The following is a 13785-nucleotide window of genomic DNA, read 5'->3' as shown; positions in this document are numbered from 1 at the left end:
AGTTGATGTGTCACATCACACAGAGACAAGTGGTTGTGTAGGTGCTGTTTATTTGAAAAGTGCTGTAGTGAAATATTTACGTAGTCCAGGATTGTAAGTCCATTAGTGTGACGCCTTCTATTGTGACGCAACACAAGTGCAATGGTGAGGGACATGTCATTGAACATGCTGTGATAGAGTGTTTTTCAGTGCAGATGAACATCAATTGCCAATTAGGTAGTGAGAGACAATTGCAGTCCATAGTGGTAAGGTAAACAGTGGCCCATATTTGTACTTTTTGACGCAAAACTGCGCTAACGCAGTTTTGCGTCAAAAAAATTAGCGCCGGCTAACGCCATTCTGAAGCGCCATGCGGGCGCCGTATTTATTGAATGACGTTAGCCGGCGTTAGCCGCCGGCGCCGTCTGGTGTGCGTTAAAAAAAACGACGTACACCAGGCAGCGCCGCCGTAGGGGAAAATGGAGCTTGGGCGTCAAGAAATGGGGCAAGTCAGGTTGAGGCAATTTTTACGCCTCAACCCGATTTGCGCCATTTTTTTTCACTCCCAACCCCCATAGAAATGACTCCTGTCTTAGCAAAGACAGGAGTCATGCCCCCTTGCCCAATGGCCATGCCCAGGGGACTTCTGTCCCCTGGGCATGGTCATTGGGCATAGTGGCATGTAGGGAGGCACAAATCAGGCCCCCCTATGCCACAAAAAAAAATAAAAAAAATACTTACCTGAACTTACCTTAATGTCCCTGGGATGGGTCCCTCCAGCCTTGGGTGTCCTCCTGGGGTGGGCAAGGGTGACAGGGGCGGTCCTGGGGGCATGGGAGGGCACCTCTGGGCTCCTTCAGAGCCCACAGGTCCCTTAACGCCTGCCTTTTGCAGGCGCTAAAAAACGGCGCAAAAGCGGCCGTACGTCATTTTTTTTGACCCGCCCACTCCCGGGCGTGATTTTTGCCCGGGAGTATAAATCCGACGCACATGCCTCGGAGTCGATTTTTTAGACGGGAACGCCTACCTTGCATCTCATTAACGCAAAGTAGGTGTCCATGACAGGCATATCCACAGGAGAGCCATCGTCCTCTGCAATGAGATATTGTACAATTAGTGTGTCTGTGTTGTGGCAGTTGTAATCTGACGTCACTGACTTCCTATTAGTGGAACATAGTAATCCTGGTTTCTGTTCATTGTTCCTATCATTAATATTGGCATTCTCAGAGACCTATGCCCCACCTGCATGTCACATGTAGTGTGAGCAGTTTGGGGAATTGTCTGCATCACATCCTCTAGGTGTAAGTTCTGTCCAAATTGTGTGTTGCCACCTTCTTGTCCTACTCAACCCTCCCTCTGCTTCCATTAGCATGGTGAGGCCTTGCAATGCCTGTGGGTGTTCTGATGCCACTTGCACCACACATAACAATATAGGACTGACCCAGTCTCTGATATTTCACACACACCTGTACGTTGCTGAGACCTAGCACATACCATGTATTGCATTGGCATGACATGATACAGGTGTCAGCATTGGTAATGTGTCATGTTGATGTTTGCCAATGTGTGCTACATTGGATCACACTGACGGGCCTGGCAGTGTTCCATTTCCTTGTATGACTGTGCAAGTGTGTTTCACTAACTAGCCACATATGTCCTCCCCCTCAATGCTGTTGTCTTGGTAGTATGACAGTTGGGATGTTGCAAGGTGGCATTGCAGCTATTGTAACACAGGCACGGGGTACCCTGCAATGGGCAGCATGGGTATGACATTACTGCTGTGTACTTCATAATGTAATTAACAATACATTATCTTTATTGCACATGTAGACATGAGCATTTGATAGGATTTACACTTGTTTAGGAATTGGAGGGGATTGATCACATCATTATCCTGAACCCTCTATTTTGGGTGTGTTTGTTCCATGGGCACCTAACTGCCATTTGCTACTTGACCAGCACACACAGCACAGATGGTAGTGGCAACTGTTGTCAAAGGTAAATACCACTTGCGGAAATGGCCTGAGACTGGACATTGTCCCCTAGTTCATGTTGTGACAATACCAGCTGTCCTGTGACAGCAGCCCAGTTTTACATTCTACCCTACCCTCCTGGACTGGCTTTGCATTTCCAACAGCCTTGGCATGGCAGAGTACCCCCATGCAAAGGTTGTCGGTGTTGTGCCCCTGGATTCCCCTGCACAGCCCATGCACCCGTGTTGTGCCCCTTTGCCTTTTCCACTGCCTGATTTCCATGGCTGACATGCATTGTGTAGTAGGTATGTACCTCCCCATGCTTGCAGTTAAAATGTAGGCATTTTTGTCCCCCATGCAATTTACCCTGCATATGTGTTGTTTCCTGGTAGTCCGCGCTGTCCTGTCCTGCGATTCCTGTGACGATCTGCTCTGGGATGATGGCTGCCACCATCTCCTCCATCTCGTCCAGGGCCTCGTATGGTTCTGGAATCCCACCTCCTGTCTGCAGTGCTGCCTTCCTGTTCCTTGCCATTTTTTTCCTTTGTCCTGCGCTTGCAGTCATGCCAGCGATTCTTGCACTCCGTGACAGTTCTCTGGACCTCTGCTACACTGTTTATCTTGTCGACAATTTGTTGCCAAATTGCCTCTCTCCTCCTTGTTGGCAATTTTGAGGTGATGAAAATTTGATGCTGATGCTCAGTGACCTCACGGACCAGTATTTCATGCTTCTATGCACTGAAACAACACTTCCTTTTCTTCTTGTCTCTCCCCTGGGTCTTGTCTGTGTCCTTCAGGCTGGTTCCTGGTTGATTGGGGTCTCCCTGGGGTCTCTCCTGGCTTCTCTGATCCATTGTGGGGCTCCTTAGCACTGTTTGTTGTGTTTGCGCCACTTTTTGATGCTAATGCAGTGGAAAATTGCGCATATCCGGTTTGCGACGTTGCAAACCGGATTAGAGTAATTTTCCCCACGTTAACATCATTTTGCTTTACGATGTGGCGCAATGATTAGAGTAAAAAAAAATTACTCTAACCTGTGCTTTGCGCCACCATGCGTCAAAGTATAAATTTGACGCACGGGTGGCGCAAAGAAATGGCATTAGCCTGTTTTAAACTTTTTTGACCCAAAACTGCATTCACGCAGTTTTGCCTCAAAAAGTATAAATATGGCCCTTAGTGCCATCCAACGATATTGGGCGTTAGTGTGCTCTGAGTTTATAGATTAGAAGATGCGACCTTAACACTGTTAACAGTTCTTTCCTGCTCTAAATATAATGAGGCATTTGTGTTAATCACTTAATCTCCCCTTCTTCCGCCTGAGAGACACTGACTGCGCATTTCATTTTTTGAAGTGAAAGCTTCTATCAGGTGTCCCTCCCAGCTGGAGCTGAAGCAGCTGGATGCTCGCAACCTCTCTCCTGGGGCTGACAACATTCTCTGCGGTACATGTGCTTTTAGATGTGAATGATGGCTTGTCAGTGTGAGAGCAGTCAGGCTTGGTAGATGATGCAATTTTGGTTTAAATTGTCATCTGTTTTTTAGTTCTGAGTCATGTCAAGTGGTTGTACCTATTGCCACTGCTTTCTTATTGCTTCTGTAAACGTGGTGCAGGATTGAGAAAGTATGGCTCTCAAAATGACTCTTGTTTATTTATTTTAATTTTTAGGGGTGTGAAAAACTTCAGGGCTTTACTTTTGCCTGCTTCATTCAATTTAGTAAAACAATGTCCTGAATTTTAATAAACCTGTGAAGATTTCATAAGCATATTAGCCATAAAAAATCACCCTAAACTGGCTTCTGTTGGGAATTCAGCGGTAAAGGGTTAATGTGCTAAATGAATGTCGTTTACAGAAGAAGATTGAATGCTTTTTGCAAAATCTCATTTTCTTCATGTATTTTACTAAAAAATAGTGTTTGAGAAAGCTTTTGTTTTTTTGCATTGAATTACCCATTGGTTCACGTGAGTCAGCCCACTAAAAGCAATTGCTTTGAAGAAAGTACCATTTATATGTTGGGTCAGCACAGAGTAATAGTTTTCTCTTACTTTTACTATTTGGTAATCGGTGTGTTAATCCACCTGCTTCTTATTGCAGTTCACAAATGTTTAGACAAAGGCGGTCATTCTGATCGCGGCGGTCGGCGGTCGCCGCCCGCCAGGCGGTTCCCGCCGAAAGACCGCTCCGCTGTCAAAAGACCACGGCGGCCATTCCGGCTTTCCCGCTGGGCCGGCGGGGGACCGCCAGAAGACCGCCGGCCGGCCCAGCGGGAAAGCCCCTTCAACAATGAAGCCGGCTTGGAATGGAGCCGGCGGAGTTGCAGGGGTGCGACGGGTGCAGTGGCACCCGTCGCGATTTTCACTGTCTGCAAAGCAGACAGTGAAAATCTTTGTGGGGCCCTGTAAGGGGGCACCTGCACTGCCCATGCCAGTGGCATGGGCAGTGCAGGGGCCCCCAGGGGCCCCACGGCACCCGTTCCCGCCATCCTGGTTCTGGCGGTGGACACCGCGAGAAACAGGCTGGCGGTAAGGCGGTCGGAATCCCCATGGCGGTGCTGCAAGCAGCGCCGCCATGGCGGATTCCCTGGGCCAGCGGGAAACCGGCGGGAAACCGCCGGCTCCCCTTTTCTGACCGCGGCTTTACCGCCGCGGTCAGAATCGCAAAGGAAGCACCGCCAGCCTGTTGGCGGTGCTTCCGCCGCCCTCTGCCATGGCGGTCATGGACCGCCAGGGTCAGAATGACCCCCAAAGTCTCCAAACACCTTTTGCGCTCCTAAAAGTGTTATTATTCCTAATGATACTTCACTCATGGTGGTGTTGAGCCTAAATGTGTTTTTGCACCTAAAGCAAACTTTACACTTAAATGTGTGGGGATTAGATCCGGTTCTCCAGATGATCTGTGCCCACCTAAGGTGTTACAGTTGGCCCCGGATCATATTTAGAAGGTTCTTGAAGCCACCTTTGCAGAGATACTGGAGACTAAGGTTGTTCCAACTCCCTGGAAAGAGACAATTGTCATACCACTGAAAAAACGGGGGTGATCCGGCCTATCTGAAGAATTTACGCTGAATCTCCTTCCTGCCTGCTCCAGGAAGATCCTTGTAAAGCATCTCAATACGGAACTAGCAAACTTTTTTCTTGCGAAAGGCTGCCTGGATTCCTCTTAGCACGGGTTCCGGCAGTTCCATAGCACGGAGTCTGCCTTAATTGCCACCTCTGACTTTATACTAGACAAGTAAAAAATAGAGGAGTAGCTATCTTGGTGCTATTAGATCTTTCGGCAGTATTTGACACCATTTCCCCTCAGTTGATGGTGCAACGTTTGCAACAGGCAGGGGTAAGAAACACCACACTAGGGCCCATATTTATACTTTTTTAGCACTGCATTTGCGCCACTTTTTGATGCAAAAACGGCTCAAACTTACAAAATACAGTTGTATTTTGTAAGTTTGTGCCGTTTTTGCATCAAAAAGCGGCGTAAATGTGGCACTAAAAAAGTATAAATGTGGGCCTGGGTATTTTGGAATCTTTTTTGAGTGGGAGATCTATTACGGAGAAGTGTGGGGACCTTAGAGCTGCCCCTTTTAAACTTCCCTGTGGTGTTTCTCAGGGACCATCACTTAGCCCTACTTTGTTTAATCTATACATAGCACCTTTGGAGAAACTGGTTGGTTCTTACGGTTTCCAGGTCTCTTCATATGCTGATAATAAGCAGTTTATTGTGTCTATTACTAGGGACTGGGAAGAGGTTGCTGACAGGTTCCATTATTGTATGAGTGATGTTAATGAATGAATGAGCCAGAACTGGCTAAAAATTAATGGAGAGAAGACAGAGATTCTGGTATTTGGAACAGACAGGCACATCTGGGGCAACCACTGCTAGCCTGAATCCTGTGGGGCTTTCCCATCCCGTGTGCCAGTAGTTAAAAATGTAGCCATACTGTTTGATAGCTCTCTGACTTTCGATCTGCAGGTTAATCAAACTATCAGAGTCTGTTTTTGTATGATTAAAACTTTAAAGAAAGTTCTATGATTCCTTCCCAACAAGCTCAGAATTCCTGTGGTCCTTGCTCTTGTCATTTCTAAATTAGACTATTGCAATGTATTATTACTGAATATTAATCAATGCTCCTTACATAAGCTTCAACTCATGCAGAATACTGCAGCTCGCTTAGTCTTAGGCCTCCCCATGTCGGCCTCAGCTAGTGAGAGTCTCAGACAGCTGCACTGGCTTCCTATCAGAAAGCGCATCTCCTTCAAAGCTCTCTGTCATATATTAGGCTTTTCATGCCATAAGGTGGTACACTCCTAGCCACCACTTAAGATCAGCAGGCCTCTGCAAGGTCCTTGTCCCCCACTGTAAAAAAGCCAGATGGGGAGACAGGGCTTTTTCGGTTGCTGTGGCTAGGCTTTGCAATTCCCTTCTAGCACATATTAGAAGGCTGGAGGATTATATATTTTTTCGTAATCATCTCAAAACCTGGCTATTCTCCCAGTAATTTGCTCTTCTCTGTACTGCTGTCTTTACTCTGCTCATCTCACTTGCTAGCACTTCGATGCAAACAAAAATACAAATACAAATGTGTCTCCACATTTTTGTTGTTACATAATGCTGATGTTGTATTGAAATGCGTTCTTCCATCTACATGTGAATTTGAATCTAAGGGGCAGATGTAGCAAGGCATTAGCGCCTCGCAAACGGCGAAAAACGCCGTTTGCGAGGCGCTAATGCCAGTGCGCGATGCAGAAACACATTTTGCGAGTCGGAACCGACTCGCAAAATGTGTTTCCGACTTGCAAATAGGAAGGGGTGTTCCCTTCCTATTTGCAACTCGCACCGCGATGTAAGTTGATTTGTGACCGCAAAAGCGGTCACAAATCAACTCGCAGTTACCATCCACTTGAAGTGGATGGTAACTCATTCGCAAACGGGAAGGGGTCCCCATGGGACCCCTTCCCCTTTGTGAATGATCACAAAAATAATTTTTCAGAGCAGGCAGTGGTCCAATGGACCACTACCTGCCCTGAAAAATACCGAAACAAAAGGTTTCGGTTTATTTTTCAAAGTGCAGCTCGTTTTCCTTTAAGGAAAACGGGTTGCACTTTGAAAAAAAAAACCTGCTTTATTGAAAAGCAGTCGCAAACATGGAGGTCTGCTGACGACAGCAGGCCTCCATGTTTGCGAGTGCCCATAGTCGGTATGGGGCCGCAATTTGCGACCCACCTCATTAATATTAATGAGGTGGGTCATTGCGACCCCATACCGACTCGCAGAAGGTGTCTGAGACACCTTTCTGCATGTGGTTTTGCGAGTTGCAATTTGCGAGTCTCTATGACTCGCAAAATGCAACTCGCAAAACCATACTTACCTACATCTGGCCCCTAAGTGTTTTTCACACCTAAATGTGATTTGTGCTCCTAGAAGTGTTTCCTTATTCCTGTACCAAGGTTGTTTTTCATCAATGTGATATTAGGATGCATCTTTAGTTCCTTTAAGCATGATTTTGCACATGGGAATGTGTTCTTGATTATACAAGTATTTTTTTCCTAAGGCTCATGCTGTTGTTGCACCACACGTAATTTTGCATCTCAATGTACTGTTAGCCATTCTAATTTACACCTTTTAAATTTAATGTGGCATCTTACTACCCTGTTTTCTTTACTGCATGATTGTGCACCTAAATATGATTTTTTCTGTAATATATGGACACCTAAGTGTGGCTAAACAATACGGCTGATATTATACCAAATGTGACTTTGCATCTAAAAGTGGTGCCATACTTCGGATTATGCACCAAGGGTAATTATTTAGCAAAGCGTGATTTAGCACCTAAAAGAGAGTTTTTTAAAAAAAAATGCGTTTATACCCTAAATGTGATTTTACCTTTTACAGGTGTTTCCAAGCTCTTAATTATGCTACACGAAGGGCTATTTTGTGCCACTGATGAGCTGCGAACCAAATGTGAATTATTACTAAATTCGCACCTTCTACACCTAATAGGACAATTTACTACCACATTTTCTCTCTGTCCTAAGTATTACCACATGGCTCCATATTGCAGTCATCTCATACGGAACTTCTTTTCAAGATCAATAGTATACTCATTTTTGTTTGATCTTATTATGGCTACCAAACATAAAACGAAGAAAGCTTGGTATCAGTTACTACCCCTGTTCTACACAAAAGTGCCCTCAAATGTCATACTGGACGTGCCCTGGAAACACCATTCAGTACAAATGCTATCGTCTCACTGTCAATATCTGTGGCTTGGGCTCCCCTTTCTGCATTCAGCCGTCACAGTAAGTGTCCCTGTTTTCTCTAGTATAACTTTTCTCTTTCTTCTGGCCTACTACTAGCCAACATATTGCGTGCAGTATGATTATTTTGAATACAGAGCAGTGTGGAAACATTTACGGATCCGAAATTCAATGTTAGTTTATTCTGCCAATCTGAGTGTGCTTTAATACTACTAGTCTATTTTTTTCCTAAGAACTGTTAGAAATGGGGTCTTTGGTTGGCAGTCAGGTTACCCCCTGTCCAAGCGAGGACCCTCACTCTAGTCAGGATAAAGAAGAATCACCCTCAGCTAACCCACGCTCACCCCCTTGGTAGCTTGGCACGAGCAGGCAGGCTTAACTTCAGAGTTCTAGGTGTAAAGTATTTGTACCAACACACACAGTAACTTAATGAAAACACTACAAAATGACAGAAAACAGGTTTAGAAAAACAGAAAATATTTATCTAAACAAAATAAGACAAAAATGACAAAAATCTAACATACACAAGTCAAGTTATTAATTTTAAAAGCAAAAGCGTCTTAGATCCTTTTGTAACCAGGAAAAACACTGTTAGCGTTGAAAAGTACCGGGATAGGGTCAAAATAACACACACATGTGAGTGTGCGTCGAAAAAGGTAATCGGTACGTTGATTTCTCACCTGCAACCGAGACTGTGCGTCGTTTCTCCTTTTCCGGTCGGCGTGCGTCGTTTTTCCTCCCCGCACCGGAGCAATGCATCGATCCGGGCAGCACTCGGGTCCAGACAGGTGCTGTGTTGTTTTTCTGCCCCCAGCAAGGTTTGCGCCAGAAATCCTGCCACACGGAGATAGCAAAACCACACAATGTGGGTTGCGATGTTACCAGCCTCCATCAGCGATGCGGCGTGTCGTTGCTCCAGCTGCGAACATCGATCGCCCAGTTGCGCTGCAAGCACTGCAAGCGCTGCATCGATGTCAGCCGCAGAGCCGGCGGTGCATCATTTCTTCAGCCGCTCTCAGAGGTTGCGTCGGGAATTTTCCCGCACGGCGGTCTGCGCGTGGATTTTCAAGCTTGGTCTGCCAGCTCCACCTGTCAAGGCCCCAGGAATTGGATAGGGCACCAGTTGGCAGGGCAGGAGTCTCAGCAGAGAGTTCAGGTGCTGGCAGGGGAAGTCTTTGATGGCTCTGAGACTTCAACAAAAGGAGGCAAGCTCAGGACAAGCCCTTGGAGATTTCTTCACAAGCAGGAATGCACAACAAAGTCCAGTCTTTGTCCCCTTTCTACAGGCAAAAGCAGTAACTGGAGGATAGCTCCACAAAGCACAATCAAAGACAGGGAAGCATTTCTCCTCAGCTCTTCAGCTCTTCTCCAGGCAGAGGTTCCTCTTGATGTCCAGAAGTGATCTAAAGTCTGTGGTTTTGTGTGCTCTTCTTATACCCATTTTGGCCTTTGAAGTAGGCTTACTTCAAAGGAAAGTCTCTCTTGTTTGTGAAATCCTGCCTTGCCCAGACCAGGCACCCAGACACACACCAGGGGGTTGAAGACTGCATTGTGTGAGGGCAGGCACAGCCCTTTCAGGTGTGAGTGACCACTCCTTCCCTCCCACCTAGCACAGATGGCTCATCAAGATATGCAGGCTACACCCCAGCTCCCTTTGTGTCACTGTCTAGAGAGAGGTGCAAACAGCCCAACTGTCAAACAGACCCAGGCAGGGAATCCACAAACAGGCAGAGTCACAGAATGGTTTGTTTGAAAAGTGACATTTTCAAACACACAATCTTAAAATCAACTTTACTAAAAGATGTATTTCTAAATTCTGAGCTCAGAGACCCCAAACTCCACATGTCTATCAGCTCCCAAAGGGAATCTATGCTTTAATCATATTTAAAGGCAGCCCTCATGTTAACCTATGAGAGGGATAAGCCTTGCAACAGTAAAAAATGGATTTGGCAGTATTTCACTTTTAGGACATATACAACACATCAGTATATGTCCTACCTTAAACATACACTGCACCCTGCCCATGGGGCTACTTGGGCCTACCTTAGGGGTGTCTTACATGTCAGAAAAGGGAATGTTTAGCCCTGGCCAGTGGGTACACTTGCCAAGTCTAATTGGCAGTTTAAAACTGCACACACAGACACTGCAGTGGCAGGTCTGAGCCATGTTTACAGAGCTACTAATGTGGGTGGCACAACCAGTGCTGCAGACCCCATAGTAGCATTTGATTTACAGGCCCTGGGCACCTCTAGTGCACTTTACTAGGGACTTACCAGTAAATCAAATATGCCAATCATGGATACGCCAATTACATACACATTTTGTATAGGAGCACTTGCACTTTAGCACTTGGTGGCAGTGCACAATCACAACCTGGGAAACAGAGGCAAAATGTTAGGGGAGACCACACCAAGGATGCCAAGTCTAATGAACATTTCCTCTTGGATTGTACACTTTGCTCTTTCTTTTTATTCTCAATTTGATACACTTTGTTTTCTCTTCTTAGTTTCAATGTGATTTTCACACATGCGTAGTGCTCCCTCTTCCCACCCCACCCAAGATCCTTCCTGTTGGATATCTATTTTTATATCATTTTTTAATGTAGACAAATTAATCTAAATCTTTCTTAGTTTCTGGTGTCCTTTTCTCCATCCTTGTTTCTCATCTCATTACTTATATGACAAATTGGATTATTAAATAGGCGTTGAGCAATGACTGAATTCCAGGATAGTTAAGTAATCTAATAGCAAGTTTCATTGACAAATCCCGGCTTGCCTCTAATGGCTTTAGCTCAAGGAACAGGTTTACATAATAGAAAACAATGGTAAAGTATTTTGGTCACAGTGAAAAATCATTAAAATTTCCAAATACATTTATTAAAAAGAAGCCAAATGTAATGATTAAGGTGACACTAAGATGACAAATTGGTAAAACACATCAAAAATTATGAATACTTTGCAACAAATAGTCAAAGGTCTCCCTCAGGAAACAATAGGGGCTAAAGTCCAATTTACTTGTAGTGATGGTTTGCCAAAAATATTTTTGGGAGGCTAAATACAGGTCTACCTAACAGCGCTGTAAGAGTAGGTCATTTATTTTTCAGACTGGTGCACAAAATACTCCCAAGTTTTCAGTGGCACTTCTGGGGGATTCTGCTTAAGGATTCAAAGGAGACGCCCCCAACCCCAACCCAATTCCACTGCTTCAATGTTATAGCCAGAGGCTCAACCTTAATAAGATGCTGAATATCTTTTTCCTGGTCATTCCTAAACTGAAGCAGACAGAATATCACTCCAGAGATAGCAGTCGGAGATTGGCTCACCTGCACTACTCAGCCCGATCACTTCCCACTGATTTGTTGGTTCTCATTAAAATATGTATTTCATGTCCGTGGCTTTCCTGTACACTAGAGGAGGCTAAGTTCACTGGTCCTTTAAGACTTTCTTAGTGCTTGTGTACAATGTACAGGAATCAATGTTTTAGCTTTTTTTACAGGCTGACAGCAGATAGCAAGCACATTTTCCACACCTTCTTTTTGTCTCCTCCAGTCCAACAGTATTCTATCTTCTAGTGTTCTATTTTCTGGTGACAGAAACCCCAAGAAATAATATGTACTCAGTAGTAGTTGGTGGAGGGTCTTGAACCTATCCTCACAGAGTACCCACACTGAATCTTGTTCACATTGTTGCATCCCTTGGAGGAGCTCCCTCAGCCTATCTATCAAATCTTCACATTAAATCTATCAAAGTAAAGTACCTTCCAATCCCCACCTATGGAAAACATAAACTCTTCCTTTATGGCTCTTCTGAGTGAGGACAAACAGTGTGGCTGGGGAATGGCCAGCGTCAATGGCATTGTCAAACAATAACTCTGCTTTCACATTAAAAAGCTATTTCACCTAAAAAGGTTCTTGCCTGCTAATTGTGTGGCTAGTTAGCATGAGCCAGGGTCGGAGGGGTCTATAGAGCAATCAGGCAATGCCGATGGGCAGGTGTGGATGATCAGTGTGTGGACCAGTTTTTTGGCTGGTTGTCCAGTTGACGTGCCTTAGGGGAACAACACTTAGGGCCCGATTTAAGAAAAGTGTTACTGCACTAGTGCAGTGCTACTTTTCTTGCTTTCCTTAGCACCCCCTAACACCACTATGTGTGCACCGTATCTAAGATACGGTGCACCATGGTGGTAATTAGGGGAATAGCATCACATTTTTTATGTTAGTTCACAGCTTGCGGGATTAGTGTAACATTTTTTTACGCTAATTCTGCAAAGTCCATTGAGGCCCATTGAAAACAATAGGGTGCCTGCTTTTAACGCCTGCTCTGAGCAGGCGTTAAAAGTGCAGAAAAAATGATTCGAAGTAATGTCAAATTTCATTGCACCATTTTTTCAGCCCCCCTGATAGGGGAACGCCACCTTTGCATACATTATGCCTGGCACAGGTATAATGTAGCGTGAAGAGTTATAAAGTGGTGTGATGCATGCATTGCACCACTTTGTAAATGTGGCGCTGCGATTTTGACCTCGTTGGTCCACATTAGCGGGAAAACAAATGATGCTAATGTGGCACAAGGAGGCGCTAGGGGCTCTTACATCAGCCCCTTAAGGTGCTGTTTGCAGTCACATAGTGATGTTCAACATGAAGCACTGGGCGCTGTGGGTAAGCGGAGCCCTAGTTATTGCGTAGGATGTAAACGCTAAACGATATGTCATCCAGTATTTTGAGCATTATGGGAGCAACGGGAAGTGAGCGCAGGTAGCAACTTGTGATATACAATGGGTGCACAGTTCTATGTAAAATAAGTAGCATATTGGCGTGACGTCATATTATATGTGACACATTCGGCCAGAACTGGTTTGTTAAGAATACGCTTATAATGGCAAAGGCAAAATTACGACTAAAAGAACGCAGAGTTTTATGGCTAAAATGTCAGAACTGCCACCAGGAAAAAGCACTGTCTCCTTCCAATGTATTATTATGAAGACTTGAATTGCATTTCCTGCATTGATAAATTAAGGAAACCATGAAATATTGTTCCTATAATAGATGTAAAAGAGCGATTCCATTTTTGTAACGAGATAGTAGCAACTCGACAATTGCAAGCCCTCATATTCCACCTCCAAAACCCATCCCGCGTTGATGGTTTCTCCTTTATGCGTTGGTTCATTTGAATGCCACCCTGCAGCAAGCTCATAAAAGTGAAAACGTTCCTACCTTTCTTCAACGCTTTTTCCTTTCTCATCTTTTATTGATGTGGTTGTATTTGAAGAGAGAGTCACCGATAGGGATCCCTGAATATGTCACCTGACAGAATTATTTTTAGTCGACTGGCCTGCTTGATAACAGTGATTAGCTTGTTTAAGACTATCATTTGCTTTCAAGTGCCGAAATGAGCAATATCTGATTTGGAGAGAATGAAAACTGTATTTTTAACTTCTCAACTTTCTGAAATCAGTATTTTTTCTGTCAGCATCTTTGAAACAACATAAATGCCTTACGTCTGGGACTAGATGTTTTTGGGAAATATTAAGAGAAGATTACAAAATAAAAAGCAGATGGACCAAGCACATGTCAAGTTGGCC

Source organism: Pleurodeles waltl, chromosome 4_1, assembly GCF_031143425.1.
Source record: "Pleurodeles waltl isolate 20211129_DDA chromosome 4_1, aPleWal1.hap1.20221129, whole genome shotgun sequence".
NCBI lineage: Eukaryota > Metazoa > Chordata > Amphibia > Caudata > Salamandridae > Pleurodeles > Pleurodeles waltl.
Note: the sequence above shows the minus strand (reverse complement) of the source record.